Source organism: Hermetia illucens, chromosome 2 (genome assembly GCF_905115235.1).
Source record: "Hermetia illucens chromosome 2, iHerIll2.2.curated.20191125, whole genome shotgun sequence".
NCBI classification, from domain to species: domain Eukaryota; kingdom Metazoa; phylum Arthropoda; class Insecta; order Diptera; family Stratiomyidae; genus Hermetia; species Hermetia illucens.
This window is the reverse complement of record NC_051850.1, coordinates 110,335,766-110,354,381: the sequence shown is the minus strand read 5'-3', so window position 1 is coordinate 110,354,381 and position 18,616 is coordinate 110,335,766. Positions and strand designations below refer to the sequence as shown.

General features: G+C 42.8%; 1 long non-coding RNA gene across 1 annotated transcript; it reads right to left on the bottom strand.

Moving 5' to 3' along the window:
* Window positions 1-17,975: 17,975 nt before the first annotated feature.
* LOC119650145 lies at window positions 17,976-18,335 on the bottom strand. The gene is made up of 2 exons (XR_005249238.1): window positions 18,204-18,335; window positions 17,976-18,115 (listed from the first exon to the last, which is right to left on the bottom strand). It is a non-coding gene; the product is annotated as an uncharacterized LOC119650145 (long non-coding RNA).
* Between the last annotated feature and the right edge of the window lie 281 nt (window positions 18,336-18,616).

The following is an 18,616-nucleotide window of genomic DNA, read 5'->3' as shown; positions in this document are numbered from 1 at the left end:
AGTGAATCTCTTGGTTGCTAGTGAGTGGCCAAGAAAAAAATAGCCGGTCCACCGGAGAAAGCTGAGTTACCGGAAATTCCGCGAAGAGTCTGTAGTTCTCCGATTACGGCCTCAACATTGGCAAAAGGGGAGGAATCGGCAGCTTCAAAACCCAAGTAGCTTGGGCCGCTGTTACACGTTATAGATCATACCTTAAAATTGTTGGCGGCAATTTCAAACACATGGACCACTTCAACTAGGAGGAGACATTCCTGGTGGCTTTAGAAGAAGCCTGAGGGAGCGGCCGAGTCAGCTATCTCTACAGTGATGCGACTGCGTTTCCAGCATAGTAGAAGACCAAATTACTGGTGAAACCAGGAAATCTCGCTGTGGAGATTATCGTGTCTTTGCCAAAGGACAAGAGGGAAATAAGAACATGAGCAGAAGGGGAAAGAATGCCGCGATCTTCGAAATAGCCTTAAGATTATCATATGGGAAAGGAAGTAAGATTTTTACAGAAAAATAAAGCAAAAGTCATGCCAAGTTACTTGCCCGCGACGCTCGTTCAAAACAATTACAATTAATCGTTGAGCTAGTGAACCCGGAAAGTAGGACGGACATCGGATTTTCTCGTGCTGGTGTAGACCATCGCCCTACCTGTGACTTCACGGTGGTTTCGCGTAGATATGGAAGAAGAATGGGTGGTTTTAGTCGGGGGAATTACACACTCTGGTTTCGCAGCAACGCCTTTTTAAGGTTTTCACCTCCCTCCATTAAAAATAAAAGGTTATGTAATTAGGACAGTTACGACTGAAATTTAATATATATTATATTAAGAGGATCCCTTCGTTAATTCCGCTGAAGAAGGCAGCAAATTGCTGTCGAAATACGAGGAAAAATTTGACTTCAAGGAACCTGGAAATTTTTAATTTTCGCGTCGACTTCACATTCATATGGGAATATATATATATGTGTATATATATGTAATGCTAATCAGTAATTGGCAACATTGGTTTGTTGAGGGTGAGCGTAATATTTAAGTCTTCATATATCTTAAAGCTTGAAAAGAGTGGAAAAATGTGCATCGGAAGATCCACACACAAAAAATAACAAATCCTTTCAGACCTGATGCGGCCAGTTTCAGATTTCCCCATTTGTTCCATTCAGATAGCTCTGGTCTCATGGTTGACCATGACTTAAATGGTCACTTTGGCCATACTATACCTTCTAGACAAGTACAACGAAATCCGAAAGACTGAAAAACTTAAGCACCTTTAAGCACCCAGGTTTGTTATGAATCAATCCAAGATTCTTCTCAAAGAATTTTCTTTTCTTATTAATAACATATAATAAATATGTATCTACGTGATGTGTGCTAGCTAAACTTAATGGCTGACAGAGATAACTTCCAACAAAGGCAGTTTATGACTGCTTCCAAAGAAGAGTGGACAATTAAATCAAAAGTAGGGGAAAACACAGATCTCCTTGCCGTTCAAAAGGTTGAACTCGAAGCTACCACTGAGATTCATATAACGTCAACAACCTGGAGCATACTTTGAAGTCGAAAGGAGTATGATTAAAAGTCGAAAAGGCCATACTAGCACCTTATAAGATACTTAGACGGAAAAAATCAGGCGCAGAGAGGAAGGAGAGGGGAATACAACATGAGGACGAGCGCCATCCCCCCTTTTGGCTATGGCTTACAGAATTACTATGAGCGTCAGTTATTGTTAGAGTCGTCTTAACAGCTAGTTTTTTCCACAATACATCTAATAAGTAGTACCCACACTCAACGGACCGGACTTGCGAATGGATTGGGAAAGCGTATGTAAATACTGACAGTTCTTGAGGGTCTATGATGTGTACGGATAAGATTCCCCAATACATTCGCAACTTCGGTCCATTGATGATAGAACTGTTCGGATTGGTCTTTACTCCTAGTCTCATGTAACACATTCAAATTTTAATTTAGATTCTGAATGCGGATACTTTTTATGCGGTTCCTGCATGCAAATGTTTCGTCCTCGCAAGAACTCTGGTACTCGGTACAGTATAATAAACTAGACATAGTCACGATTACACTTTACTAGCCCCCGATAAAAAGTATTTTATGATTATGAGATAGTAGCAAGATAGTAATATTTACATATCATCTGAATAAATTGCCACACCGAATCTTTGTATTTGCAATTTTCAAGGTAACGTTTTTATTTTGAGATACAAATGTGATTAGGATGCATGTGTATATATGTACAGTGCCCGGCAATGAAATGCTTCCCATAAAAGTCGAGAATAATGAAAGTCTCGAACAAAGTTTCCGTTTTTTTGGGGTTGAGGAATTCAATCCTGTTTTACATGATTACAAGTTAACGTGTTTACGACTATATTTATTATACATCCGCAGATATTTTATTCACAGAATATCCAGGCGAAACACATGTCGAAGTAGCGTCCTTATTTAGCTAGTTAGGTTTTTCGCTCATTTGACCTAGTCGTGAACTAATAGGGGTATCGAAAGTGATGCCACTGGCATGACACCGATATTTGAGCTTTGGCATTTTTTACCTTGTCGTACTAAAGTGGTGTCCTATCGAAATGACTCCTAGACTAAAGTTACAGTATGGCGACCAAGAGAAGGGCCCGAAGTCGTGGAAATGGTCTCGAGAAAAGAATATGAAATTTGAACCGAATGGTGCACTCTTTTTAGGAAAAACAATGTTGCAGATCTAGGTGAAGGTGCAAGTTATCTCACCGAAGAAGATAGAATCCATTCAGAAGAGGATGGTACAGGAAAAGAGGCCTGTCGACAGATGTAGAGCGTCTTGAAGGAATTGAAAGCAAACACTGTAGTAGTTTCATTTTAAGGGTACGATGTTTATGCTAATGAATAAATGCTAAGGAGATTTTGAGTCGCTATCAACGTACTGTTCTCTTAGCATGTAGGGCACAACCGTAAAGCTGAGCGAAAATTTTATCGAGGTGCCGGAGACCCATATGATTTATGGGTCAAACTCAGTTGAATACGCAGATAATGTTGAACTGCTGTTGAAGCAAAAGGCAAAGTGCACACTGAGAGCGGTGGTGATGGTAGTCAGAAGATGCATAAATCTGCGCATATAGCCTTGCCCACTAGACTTACCACTTCGTTATTTCTCCAAATATATTCCCCTAGTTCGCATATTTCTGCGAAGAATTCTATAATTCATCACATAGTATAGAACTTATATTTTATATTTATGGGTATTCAATTCGAATTACATATCTCTAATCATCATCATCAATGGCGCAACAACCGCTATCCGGCCTAGGCCTGCCTTAATAAGAAACTGCAGACATCCCGGTTTTGCGCCGAGGTCCACCAATTCGATATCCTTAAAAGCTGTCTGGCGTCCTGACCTACACCATCGCTCCATCTCAGGCAAGGTCCGCCTCGTCTTCATTTTCTACCATAGATATTACCACTGTAGACTTTCCGGGCTGGATCATCCTCATCCTCATCGTCGTTATGTAGACTACGGAATCGTCCATCTTCATGTAGGAGGCCAAAAATGCCCATTCTGTCGGAAGCCAGATTACCCTCGTTCCCTCCCTGCTTGATTCTGTTGACTTGTTGGTAAAACTTCCGCGCCTGGTGCGTTTGCTGCCTGTAATTTTGGAGTTCACCGAACTGTTGGTTCTCCCTGGCGCCCTTTTTTCGTCTGTGAAGTCGCAGCATTTTTCCGCTCCATTGCTAGCCGTTCTGATTCTTTTTGCGGCTGAGGCCAAGTATATTTGTGACTGTCTTTATGATAACGTTCCTCAGATGATTGTGAAGATCATTGGGTGGTGCTTGATCTCCAGAATGTCTACGATTCTGGGTGGTGTTGTTATTTGAGCTCGGAGCACCATGCCAACGAGATAATGATCCGAGTTTATATTGGCCCCACTATATGTTCTGACATTCATCATTTGTATTTTGATGTAAGGTATGGGAGCGAACGTATCGCCTGAATATTCGCTCCGTTCCTACTTGTGTTAAAATCCCCAAGTATGATTTTGAATTCATATCTGGGACAAGGTTCGAGGGATCGTTCTATTGCCTCGTAGAAGGTATCCTTGTCCAACTCTGCAGTCTCCTCTGTGAGAGCGTGGACGTTAATGAGGCTTATATTTCCAAATTTTCCTTGCAAGCGCAGAGTGCATAGCCGTTCGCTTATGTTTTCAAAGCCGATAACAGGAGGTTTCATTTTTTGGCAGAAGAAACCTACTCCGAGCACATGGTTTACTGGATGGCCGCTATAATATATGGTGCAGCGACTCTCCTCCAGGAAACCGGTCCCTGTCCAATACATCTATTGCAACGCTGTTACATCAGCCCTATATTGGGATAGGGTATTGACTAGCTGCTTGGCAACTCCATCTTTGTACAGGGAGCGCACGTTCCATGAGAAAATGCGCAAATCGTTATTCCTTTGTCGTTGCCGGGTTCGTCGTTATCCGTCCAGCCTGAGGGTCGTGTTGTGGCTTCGTAACTTAGGTTTTCCGTGTAGGATTGCTAGCCCTACCCAACCCCCAACTTGGTGGACCAGTTGGTATAATTTGGCCCGCTTTTAGACACTTGCCTTCATCCTTCTGCGTCTACAGCTTTTCGTTAAGAAAGAATTCCCGGCGGTCACCACGAGCAGGTTGAGGTGGGGGAGGGGGAGGGTTTGGTAGTAGAGCTGTTGGTGTTGGTTCAGCAGGCGTTTCCCAAGGTTTTGTGCTCCATCGTGGGTACCAATCCACGTTTCGCCCTGGAACCTATACTACCCTTTAACCACCACACATAGCTCTAATGCAAAATTATACTATTATTTACTTGATTTTATGTTGTGTGCTGCAATACAAAATTTTTGTTGTTGCAAATTTTAAGGTTCTTTGTTAAACAAAACCTTATTGAAATAGGTTTGATGTCTGTCAATTTGCCTGCCGCAGCAATTTACTCAAGAGCAACTGAAGCAATTGGCATAAATTTGGTGGTGTATACAGTTTGTGTAGTCATTTTGACGCAATGACTGACATGTAAATGAGGAGACAACATTTTTTCTCAGAATATAGACATGCAGGATATCAAAAGGAAGGGCTCAAATACTACTATTCAAAATGTTTAAATTGATTTAAAACTGGACTTGAAGTGTTCTCACCATAAAGTGAAGAAAGTCTCGTTCTCAGGATCTTACCAATCAAAAAATATGGATGAAATTATGGTGATGCATATATTGCATAAAATATCTAGGACTCAGAATACCTCCATCTTGATATCTGGTCAAATAAAGTAAATAATGGTATGCATATTACTACATTTTGGAAGTTTACAGGAGTACGCTGTAGAAGTACGAAACAACAATGTAGAGTATAAACAATAATATGGAGCATAACACTAGAAAATTTGATCAAAAGGATGCCGTTAGTAACGAAATTATAACAGAACAAAATATGTGTAATGTATGTACTTTCGCGATTCAGGGCGATACTAAATTGCGCAAATATACGTATGTGCATACAAACATATACATATACATAAATATGTTTCATCATCATCAACGGTGCAACAACCGGTATCCGGTCTAGGCCTGTCTCAATAAGAAACTCCAGACATTCCGGTTTTCGCCGAGGTCCACCAATTCGATATCCTTAAAAGCTGTCTGGCGTCCTGACCTACGCCATCGCTCCATCTTAGGCATGGTCTGCCTCGTTTTCTTTTTCTACCATAGATATTGCCCTTATAGACTTTCCGGGTGGGATCATCCTCATCCGTACGGATTAAGTGACCCGCCCACCGTAACCTATTGAGCCGGATTTTACCCACAGTCGGACGGTCATTGTATCGCTCATAGGTTTCGTCGTTATGTAGGTTACGGAATCGTCCATCCTCATGTAAGCGGCCAAAAATTCTTCAGAGGATTCTTCTCTCGAACGGGGCCAAGAGTTCGCAATATGTTTAGCTTGCGATATAAATGGACAGTGTTTATATTCGTATATATGTATGGGCGCTCAGAAATGGGCGAGATATTCTTGAATTCAGTTGAATACATATATATATATACGCACTTAGTATGGCTCAATGTCTCATGTTTGTTCGTTTTGAACATTCATATATATATACGGTTGCCAGTTATCCCTTGATGGGGTATAGTGCCACAACCACACACACACACACACACGCTACTGCTCACGTTTACCAAAAGTGTGCTTCGCCTTCTTCCAACGCTTCTGAGTTGCTTGCACTCCCCCTCCATAGTTTTGTACCATGTACTCCTCGGGAGACCCACTTATTGGTCATCCTGGGATAATGAATTCCACTGCATGGCGAAGCCAGCAATGCACCCTACCCACTGCTACTTTCGCCCTCCGTGCACATTTCGTTCGTACGCCTATGCGCCGACCAAATTCTTCGTTTATAATTCTGTACACCGATGCAATAGTAAGACGGAAGGAAAACTAGCGCGGAAAAGTCTCAACTTGGTCCTGGTGTTGCAACAACGGCATTTCCACATTTTAGACAAAGCAGTCAAAGCGGATCTAGTGCTGTTAATGCGCCGGCCAACATCAAGTATCGTCGTTGCTCTGCCCATTAATGCAGATGTGGAGAATACGATAACTCGTCAGACTGAGCTCCAACACTCCTTGTCACCTTTTCCAGATTCAGAGCTATTTGATCAAGGTCTATAAGCCAGTGAGAGAGCAAACTAATGTCATCAGCGTAATCGAGGTATTTGAGGAAAGATATCATTGTTCATTGAACTCCTTCACTTCCTCCGGACAAACCAGCATGATGGGCGTCACAGGTAACAAGAAGAAGTGAGTGAGAAGATGCAACCCAGGAGTCCGCTTTGGATGTCAAAATTACCTCCACCCAGCGCGTAACATTTAGCGCCATCCTATGTCACTATGATTATAGCTATTAGTTTTTCCGGAATGCCGTTTTTTTTGTAGAGCACGCCAGAAACACTCCCTTTTCATACTATTGAAAGCTTTCTAGAAATCGATGAAGGGCAGGCGATGAGAAGATCTAAACTTCGCTCACCATTCCAGGATGATCCGTAGGATGTTGATGTGGTCAATGCAGGATGATGCGGAGCGGAAACCAGCGAAGTTTTCGTCATTTTCTTTAATGCTCAATAGGATTCTTTTAGCTATTATTTATGCAACTGCAGGGAACACAGAGATAGCTGTTCAATTATCACACTCAAAATGGTTGTCATTCTTTGAAACCTTAACGATTATCCTCTTCTTCTGGAAAAGGTCTCGGACTCCCAAGATTTCTCTAAGAATGGAAGTACCAGATCTCCAGTGATTACAGGTGCAACGATAAATAGATCGGTTGGGGGACGGTCAAGCCTAGCAGTTTTACTCCAAACAGAGAAACAGTCCATATTTGCATATGACGGTGTCTAGCCATTTTATTCAAGAGAGGAGCAATTGCCCCGGATGTACTATGGTTAAACACTGTGGTGAAGTGTTATTTACACCTCGTCAGTGGCTCGTATCATAGATAAGAGAGCGACCGTTAACATTCTTCACAGCTCCTTTGAAAGATTCACGGTCACATGCAAGCTTTTTTGTGATCCAGGAGACAGCTCCTAAATCTATTGCTGATCGCAAAGTGGTCTGAGTTGAAATTTATTTGATCTTATGGCTGGTTTAGGTCCAGATTGTGTGAACTTCGCTACTCGCGCATTGCTCGGAAACTTCCACCACAGCGAGTTTTTGGCCTCGGGAGTTCGCAGAGGTGATACCAATCCGAACATTGGTTACCTTCGGACATTCGCATTTGATGAACTCTTCTACCCCACCCTTCGTTTTACGAATGGAAGGCACTGAGCACTTCCGCAAAAATCTTGCCTTCCGTCGGCTTAATAAGCAAAGCTGGCGGTCTAGTTCTTCTTCATGTCCCCACCTTTTCATTTGGTGCTCCGTCCTTCGTGTCCGCCTTAATTTTAGGCAGAGGTTTTTCTGATGATGCGACGTGTTGTTGTCTCTTGTTCCTCTTCGCTTTCTTCCTTTGAGCCCTGGAGAGTACGTGGGTGAAGTCTCCTTCAGGTGATAATGTGAAATCCTTATATTCGAAACCGTATTCATCATATTCATATTCGAAACCATTTCCGCAATTATAGCATTGCGTTGTATGGTCTGGGTTCCTGTCTCCGTTGCAGGTGCCGCATCACTTTGCGAATGTTTCTCACCGTCTGCGCGTCCTGATGTCTCGTCGAGTGTTTCAGTCCTTGAGTGAATCGCCGAGAATCTTTCTCGAGGCTACTACCTAGGAGGCAGGTATTATGCCACCTAGGAGGTCAGAACTACTTGTTCTGGCACCTCGGGGACGCCACTCCCCTTATCATAAGCGACCCATTAAGGATCGTTGAGAATCCATCAGGTAGCCAGGGCTTGATTGAAGTATGCATGCACCCATTAATTGAATGTGCAGGTTTATCAGGCCGAAAATTTTCCCTGAAGAAACACCTTATATCCCTGAAGCGGGGTTGGTCTTCTGTTTTGGTAATCTTAAATTTTAAGCCAACTTTTCCGCAATACATCAGTTTTGACAAAAGCTGTGGCGAGAATTCTGCATCCCAGTTTCATCAATCAATCAATTGCCAATCTTCTTTGTCCTTGCTTGGATGCATTATCCTAAGGTTGGCGTTTGTAAATATTACGCTTAAGGTTTTCCGCTTATTAACAATCTCGTGCTATATGTGAGTGAGGCGTATTCAATTTATAGACGAAATTGATATAATAGAACTTCTTTGTTTTTCTGTTGAAGCTTTAGTTTTGAGTCCACTTCGTTACGCTTTTATGTGGGTGGAATTGACAACGCCCTCATTTACAACCGGAAATTTTAGATTTTGCAGCGTTGAGCCGAGATTCTTTCAAGTTGTAATATCGAGTTTTTTATCAACACGAAATGAATCAGGGCAGCACCGACTTTGAAGTTAAATTCAGCGATTAGTATTTTTTACACCAGCGGTTCCTTAGAACTCAGCGCTTTTCTAAGGGTTCTGAATCTTGGTAGTGATTGGGGTGGATCAACCACTGCTTTTATTTCCTTCTACACTAGAGCCCGTTGATCACTTCACCACCTGCCCAATCAATCCCTCGAAGCATCTTGGCTTTTCGACCCAACCATTCTTCGAGCCATCATAAACAAGGGAAAGTATACTTTTGAAGGACCCGAGTTGTCATTAATTTGCCTTCCCCGAAACTAGGCCCGGGCACTACAGACAGGCAGACTAATGTGTCGGTCCCTAATATTTTCAGATGCAGCTATGTTAGACGTGATTCCTTCCTCGTCACCAAATTCCAATTCCACACTTCACTCAGCACTATTTCAAATTTAAAAGAGAAGGTTTACTTATCGCACAGAAAGGGGAGTAAGTCGTGTTTTGTGAGCATTCATATCAGGCACGAGGAACCATTTGTGCTCAATAGATTTCTGGTGATTTTGGGAAAACTCGGGATTCTTACTAGTATGCCCGTCTCGGTTACTTATTCCAGGGTTCGGCCGGTCCAGCAGAAACCATAGAATTAATAAACCCACCTTTCGTCAGCGTTCGTTGCTGGAAAGTTCGAACAACGTTTTGTCTTCACTTCATTGTACTCAAGTACTTAACTTTATCATTATACTCATTGCAAATCACATTGAGATAATTAACGAAAATTGAACTACTACTGAACTAGGGAACAGCCGCACTTTATTCGACAAAAGAAAAGAACTCCGCTTCTCATACTATGTTATGTTACAAAAAGGGAGCTATCGTCTCTAATTCAAAATTATGCTGCAATCGTTTGCGACGCCTAACTCGAATTTGATTGCATCGTCAATTTTAATGATTGTGGGATAAACAACAAACAAGCACCAAATTCAATTAAACTTCGGTGGTAAGCATCCCATTGAGTGAGATCGCAGTCTAATCCGAGCTGACGGTCAACATAAACTTGGATCAATATCTCGTCCGCATGGTGTTCCGGGTTCGAATAACAACACCTCCTGGAATCCCTTCTGGCTATCAGGTGAGAGTGAACACTGACGCCATTGACAACAAAGCCCTCCGTGATCCCTATAAATGAGGGGCAGATACCATAATAACCGCGGTCAAAAGAGGTCCTGGAGATGAAACATGTCAAAATGATCTTCATAATCACCTTAAGAAGGTTATCGTTGATACGGCAACAGACATGCTCAGTGGAACTTGAAAGCCGAGTCAATGGGATATGATATTTTTCGTTAAAAGCCTCGACTACGCTGATGACATCTGTTTGCTCTCTCACTGAGTAATGGACCTTGACCAATTTGCTCTGGATTTTGAAAGAGGTAGAGCTGCACTGGAGATAAATACTAAAAGTGCCAAGGTTCTCAATCAGGCGGAACATCGAACTCTCCTTAATGGGCAAAGAATCGAAGACATTGTTCAATTTGTATATCTAGGAAGCGTAATGGGCATTGCCGGACACATTATCAGCGGTATATCCGCTTTCTCTACCTTGTCTACACTATTGAAACGAAGGAGTTCGTCGTCGCATAGGTCTGGCAACCGATCGCAATGTGATCAGAGGGCGGAAGTGACAGTGGATAGATCACACATTAAGGACATACCATACATATATTCCTTGGATACCAGATTAATCCCGACATGAATGGCGGATAATGACATGGACCACCAGGTCAGCTACGAATATCGCAAGTTAATCTTGTAAATAAGTAGCCGTGGACAAGCAGAACGTTTCCACTTGTGCTCGTCCTTCATAATCTATTCTTACCTTTCTGGAGCAGTAAACCTCCTTAATGAATACGTAACCCGGGGTGATGGAATCGACACGCCTATCGGATGAGTTGCAGTGACGTTACACTGTATTTCAGCGGCTGGGGACTTTTGTTTAAATTCTTTAAATGGGTGCCGAGGGACAATATCTAGCACGGTTAAGGGTCGCTCAACAACACCAGACCGGCTCTTCGCCCTTGGATGTTTTGGCGGTTATGCCGTCAACCACCAGGGACGGGAGACCTAGGCGTCGTACGGTTTGGACGAACCAACTTAACGAATTTATCGTCCGCGCCTATTGCCGTGTCACGGATTTGGAACGGAATCCATTAGAGTACAGGCACCGACTCCATGACGAGTTCATAACCCGCTTCCCGGAACTAAGTCATGTTCCGGAGCAGAACGTTATCAATCAATACCGGGTGATAGTGAATAACAATCGAGTTGCCTTACCAACTAGGCAACTAATCTTCCAAGAGGTTTCACTTGAGCTCGGGCTGGAGTCATCAAATTACCGGACTAGTCAAAGGAGTAACACAAGTACTCCACCTGTAAGGCAGTAGTCAGGAGAAGCTTAGTAACTGGGGATGTCGACCCAATTTATAATGAGGCCCCATTCCAGGTCGCATTCACAGCGTATGCTGAGATTCTCCCAGACGCTGGACCAAAGATCCCAAAACTGAAGTTTACTTCGGCAACTACTAACATCATTGCTGCCGTTGACAGAATTTTGGCTGATCGTTTGGCTGGCGAGATTATTGCTACAGAGGTTCACAGCCTGATCTACGTTGCAGTTGCCACGGTTATTCGTCTCCATAATCAACATCCTAGAGCGAATAACAGAGGTATGCGCAGAGGGACTTTACCGTTCTGGGTGTTTCGACTCAACAAAAGGGTCGAAAAGTTGAGAAAGGAGATTGGTCGTGTCAGGCAAGCAATCCTTGGAAATCCTTCACCAAGAGTGCACAGATCCGTTGCGAAAATCATTGGAAATTACCATCTCTCCAATGATATGCCAATCGAAGAAATCCTCGAGGTGCTGAAGCAGAAACTTGCGGTATGCTCCAATCGCATCCGTAGGTATCAAAAGAGCTTTCAGCGAAAGACAGACAGCACCTTGTTCTTCCAGAACCAACGGGGATTTTATAATAATCTCACCAACTCAAATCGGGAAAGTAACCTCGATCTGGATCAGACAGAAGACTTCTGGAGAAGTGTTTGGAGCGAACCTAGCCGTTGCAACTTGGAAGCAGCGTGGCGCCCACACCTTATGCGTTCATGCGAGGCCCTCCCCGAAATGACCGTGCCTGACATTGCTGAAGCTGTCGTAGAAGCAACCTTTGAAAAGACAGGCAATTGGAAAGTGCCAGGAGTTATTAAGATTCACAACTTCTGACTGAAGCCGTTCAAGAGCATTCACACCGTATTGGCCAATCATTTTAATCAGATGATTGTCGATCTGAAATTAGTTCCACAATTTTTCACCAAGGGGATAACTTTTCTCATCCCCAAGGAACAGGGTGCTTCTTGCCCTTCAAAATGCCGACCAATTACTTGTTTTCCTACCATCACAAGGTCTTTACTTCAGTTTTATGCGCAAACATCTCAAAGCATCTTGATGTTCATAAATTGATAGCTGAGGAGTAAAAAGGATGCGCAAAAGGCTCCCGAGGCTGTTAAGAACAGCTTGTCACCGTAAAGCAGGCTGTCTGCCAAAAACGAAATATCTCGCCAGCCTACATCGATTATAAATCAGCCTTTGACTCCATATCACATTCGTGGTCATCAACCCGAATGTGGTTCTTCTCCTCAGAACAGTGATGAAGAATTGGAGCAGGAAACTATCGGTATCCTCACAAAAATCAGTAGAGATACCAATCAGGCGTGGCATTTTCCAAGGCGACTCTCTAAGCCCACTGTGGTTTTGTTTGGCTTTGAATCCACTATCCCATCTTTTGCATGAAAGCAAATACGGGTTCAAAGTCAAACATGGCATATTGTCGAAATGTACATTAAGTCATTTAATGTACATTGACGACATCAAATTGTATGCCAAAGACGAAAACCAACTTTGCTCCTTGCTGGACATCACCATCCAGTTCAGCAGGGATATCGGCATGCAGTTGAGTTTGGAACAATGTCGCATAAAAACAATTGTTCGGGGAAAACAAACCGACAACTAAGGATACAGCCAGAATAACATCCAAATTGAGGGTATGGATTTGGAAGACGTCTGCAAATACCTCGGCATATTGCAAGCAACAACACCTGCTGTGGCAATAATTAAATCTACGTTGCTGGAGGAATTTGAACGGCGTCTGGATCTTGTCCGTAAAACTGAGCTGTTCGGGAAAAAAATCATGGCAATCAACACCTTCGCCATTCCGTCCTTCTTTATGCTTTCGGTGTGATACAGTGGAGTAATACGGATTTAGAATGTGTCAATAGACGGGTAAAGATAGTCCTTGCAAACAACAACATGCACAATAGAGCTGCTGAGAAATTGAGGATCACTATCCTACGTCATCAGGGAGGAAGGGGGGTACTTGATTTGGAAACATTGCACTACAATCAAGTGCATTCCCTTCGTGAGTTTTTCTTCGAGAAACAATCCTGTACCCAAATATATCAGGCTACCGTCATGGCAGATAATAAATTATCTCTTTTGAACTTGAAAAGCAGAGAATAGGATCCCATATCAAATGTTACTTCAGTCCAACAGAAGATCGCATTGACATCGAAGTCTCCAACAAAGGGTTTACTGATGGTGTACTGTTTTATGAGACCGAAGCATTCCTAACTTCAATTCAGGATGCTTCGATCCTAACAAAAAATTATAAACGGTACATTCGTCACGACTCCTCAATCACCAACTCCAGTTGTAGGTTATGCAACGGTGAAGAGGAGACCCTTCAGCATATAAAATCTGCGTGCAGGGTCTTGAGCAGTACCGAATACATCAATCGTCCTAGCTCCGTCTGCAAGATTCTCCATCAAAACCTTGCGCTGAAGAATAACTTAGTGGCAACCTACCATCCTTATTGTAAGTATACTGCGCAGAGAATCTTGGAAAATGATCGGGTCAAACTACTGTGGGATCATACTGTTACCACCGACCACAGTGTTAATCACAATAGACTCAATCTAGTTCTGCTTCTCAAGAAAGAACGAGAGTGCCTCGTAGATGTAGCCGTACCGTTGGACCAGAACACTGAAAAGCAGTAAGAAAAAATCCGGAACTACGGCCCCTTGGCGGACGATATGAAGCAAACTACGGAAGAGCGAAATTGTTCCAGTGGTAATTTCAGTCGCGGATTAGTTCCACAAAATTTACATAAAGGGCTGAAGACGCTGGATCTTAGGAGTGAACTATACATGAAGATGCAAAAAGCGGTTATCCTTGCAACCTGGACTATAGCCCGAATAGTCCTGTCCGGTAACCAATCTGACCTAGTGGGCTTCAGTCTTAATTCATACTGTCTTCGATTTAAGATCGATGTCTCTGTAGTTTAGAACCACCGCGTCACTGCTTGAAGTGTTTGTGACAATCGGGCTGTAGGAATACATTTTCGCATGGTCGCACACACTTTGCGTTGAAACGCACCATCGCTGTGATGTGGTCCTTTCGATGTTGCCCTTCAGCCCAACTTTAGGTTGGTCGCCCTGTGGTCCGGTTGGGCGCGAAACGGGTTTGTGGGCTCTCTAAACTATATATGTATACTAAAATCCTTTCCTTGCCCAACCGGACCGGACGGAGGGTCGAGTTAGTGATTAGGGAGTCATGAAGGATGTACCGTTTGTAATTTTTTGTTAGGAGGGAAGCATCCTGAATTGACATTATGAATGTTTCGGTCTCATAGAAAAGTACATCATGAGGGGGTTTCACTTTCCATATGTCGATCTTCTGTTTGACTGAAGTAACATTCGACATGGGTTCCAATTCTCTGCTTTTCAAGTTCACAGTAGATGATTTTTTATCTGCCATGGGGGTAGCCTGATGTAATTGGCTAGAGGGTTCTTTCTCAAAGAAACACTCACGAAGAGAATGCACTTGATTGTAGTGCAATGTTTTTAAATCAAGTACCTAACTTCCTCCTTGATGTCGTGGGATGGTGATTCTTAATTTATTGGCAACTCTATTGTGAATGTTGTTTGTTGCAAAAACTACCCTTACCAAATCTAAGACAGATCCTAAATCCGGATTACTCCACTGTACCATACCGAAAGTATATAGAAGGAAGGGAATGGCGACAATACCAAGGAAGTCAAACAAAATCACAGCGGGCTTAGAGAGTCGCCCTGGAAGATGCCACATCTGATTGGTATCTCTCCTGATGTTTGTGAAGATACCGATAGCTGTCTTGGAAAATGCCACGCCTGATTGATATCTCTCATGTTGTTTGTGAGGATACCAGCCTTTTGCGCATCCTTTTTGCTCCTCGGCTATCAATTTATGAGCACCAAGATGTTTTGAAGATGGTAGGAAGACAAGTAATTGGTCGACATTTTGAAGGACAAGAAGCACCCTGTTCCTTGGGGATGAGAAAAGTTATCCCCTTGGTGAAAAATTGTGGAAGTAATTTCAGATCGACAATCACCTAATTAAAATGATTTGCCAATGCCCTATGAATGGTCTTGAACCGCTTCAGCGAGAAGTTGTGAATCTTATCAACTCCTAGCCCTTTCAAGGTCTGCTTTTTCGTCAGCTCGGGGAGGGAGCGGGGAGCCTGTCCATCGCTGAAAGCTTTTTTGATACCTACGGATACGGTTGGAGCATACCACAAGTTTCTGATGGATTTCCAATAAGTGCTTGGGTGAGACGACCAATTTCATCTTCCCGACCCTTTTGTTGAGCCGACATACCCTGAACGGTAAATTCCTCCTGCGCATACCTTTGTTATGCGCTTCGAGATGCTGATTATGGAGACGAATAACTGTGGCAGCTGCTATGTAGACCGGGTCAAAGGATCAGCCAAAATTCTTTGAACGGCAGCAATGTAAACTTTAGTTTTGGAATCCTTGGCGTAGTGTCAGGGAAATTCTCAACATATTTATCGAATGCTTCCTGAAATGCGTCCAAAGTCTCATTATAATTAGGTCGCCATCCCCAGTTACTAAGCTGTTGCTGTTTGTGGCCTAGTTGGTAAGGCAACACGATTGTTATTCACTATCACTCGGTACTGGTTGACGTCGTTCTCTTTCGGAATATGACTTAGTATCGAAAATCGGATGTTACCGGACAAGACCCTTCGGACTATAGCCCAGGTTACAAGGTTAATAGTTTTTTGCATCTTCATGTATAGTCCAACCGTAAAATCAAGCGTTTTCACCGCTTTATGTAAATTTTGTAATACCAATCCTATCGCTGAAATCACCACTGGGGCTATCTTTGTAGTCTCCAAGTTTGCTTCATATCGTCCGCCAAGGGGCCGTAATTCCCGATTTTTTCTTTGCTGCTCTTCAATAGTGTTGCAACGGTACGGCTACATCGATTATGAGCACGCTCGTTCTTCCTTGAGAAGCAGAACTATAATAGATTGGGTATGTTGTGATTAACATTGTGGTCGGTGGTAATACTGTAATGTACTGTGATTTTGCACATTTTGTAATTGGGCGACAGGGCAAGGGACACCCTGTTTCTTGGGGATTAGAAAAGTCATCCCCATGGTGAACTAATTTAGAATCGGCAATCATCTGACTAAAATGATTTGCCAATACCCTGGCAGTGCTCTTGAAACACTTCAGTCAGAAGTTGTGAATATTGTCAACTCCTGACGCCTTCAAATTATCAGCCTGGTCGAGGGATGTTTCTACTTCGACTTCAGTTGCGTAAGGGATGGTTATTTCAGGAAGAGCCTCGCGTGAACGGATGAGGGGTGGGAGTCATGCTGCTTCTAAATTGCAACGGCTGGATTGCCTCATCCAGGTGGAAATTATTTTCACGACTTGAGTTAGTGAGGCTTTTATAAAATCCCCGTTGGTTCTGGAAAAACAAGGTGTTGTCTGCCCTTCGCTCAAAGCTCTTTTGATACTTACTGATGCGATTGTAGCACACCGCAAGTTTCTGGTTCAGTACCTCGAAGATTTCTTCGGTGAACATCTCATTGGAGAGACGGTAGTTTCCAGTGATGTTCGCAACGCATCTGTGCACTCTTGGCGATGGATTTCCAATTAGTTCTTGCGTGACACGGCCTATCTCTTTTCTCAACTTTTCGATTCTTTTGTTAAATCGAAACACCCACAACGGTAAAGTCCTCCAGCGCATACCTCTGTTATTCGCTTCAAGATCTCGATTATAAAGACGAATAACTGTGGCAGCTGCAATATAGACCTTGATCTTGGGCTGTATACCTCTTTCGCGGTAATCCAGCTAGTCAAGCGATCAGCCAACATTCTGTGAACGGCAGCAATGATTTTAGTAGTTCCCGAAGTAAACTTTAGTGTTGGCATCCTTGGCCTAGCATGCGGGAGTCTCAGCGACCCGGTCACTAAGCTTCTCATGATTCCTGGGTTGATGAAATGCCTTATAGGCTTAGTACTTGGGTTGATCACAATGCTATCACAATGATAGTATTGTGAGGCCTATGTATCATGTGCGCAAATCAACATAATTGTTTCTCACTTTCTTCAGGAAAAGAAGACGAGGCAGATCCTGGCCGAGATGTAGCCAGACAGGTTTTCGGGATATCGTATTGGTGGACCTCGTCGCAAAACCGGGATATCTGGAGTTCTATATTAAGGCAGGCCTAGACCGAATACCGCTTGTTGCGCCGTGGATGATGATAATGATTTCGGAGAACGGGTCTTTAAAGTAATTGATCCTTTTCTGGCCCCTATTCTCCTCCCCTTTACTACTACTAACTAACATCTGCACTAATCGAGAAATTTCATTACACACCAGCCACGATTATATACGGTGAAAAAACGCATGACACTTCTACTACGACCACAACTACTCTTTCCCCTTTTAAGTTCAACATGGAATAATGTGTCTCACCGCATGTAGGTTTAAAGCTCCAACCTTACCACCAAATTTCATGGGAGTAGGTGTAACCGTTTATGTGAAGAGTGACAGACAGACGAACAATGAACCGGTTTTGTTTTCAACCCTACCTATCATGTGGTTCATTATAGGAGCTCCCGCTGCAAAGCTACTCATATATGTAATATATTAACTTAGAACTTCCTAAAAATTATCATTGTAAAAATATACACCAGTTTCTATGTAGAAGTCAACATCTTTCATTTTCGAGAAAGTATGTACAATAGAGTCTTTTATTAGCCATCGTATGTTCCTGGTTCAGCCATTGGATTAGGTGTAGGCTCTGGTGCAGGCATTGCTCGGGCAGCGGCCATTCCTGGGTTAAAAATTGTTAAGGTTAGAAAGGTTTCGTACTCAGAAAACGTCAGATAAAGTTTTATTTTACATAGAACCGACAAAATTACCTGCAAGAGCAAACAATGCTACTGCACCTGCCATAAGCATTCCAAGAAATTTCATGATTCTCCTGATACTGTGGTCTGTGTTGTGAACTAAACTTGAGCTGTTGTAAGTTGGAACATCGAGTTTTATACTCTCGACTTCACTTAACATGCGGAAATCTTTTAGATGCGCTGTATCAGCTATGCCACCGTATTTAATCTTATTATTAGTTTTATTGAATGTATAAGATTTGAAAGTTAAGCTAGTTACTCACGGAAATACCATTTTGCATGGAAGCAATTATCGCATGCTGGCATATTAAAGTGCTTTTAGGGGACACATGTTTTTGGGAACAATAGAGACAGGATCTTTTCTGGGTATGGGGGGGAGTTTGAAGGATAAATTCGTAGCCACTACAACAGGAAAACCATCATTG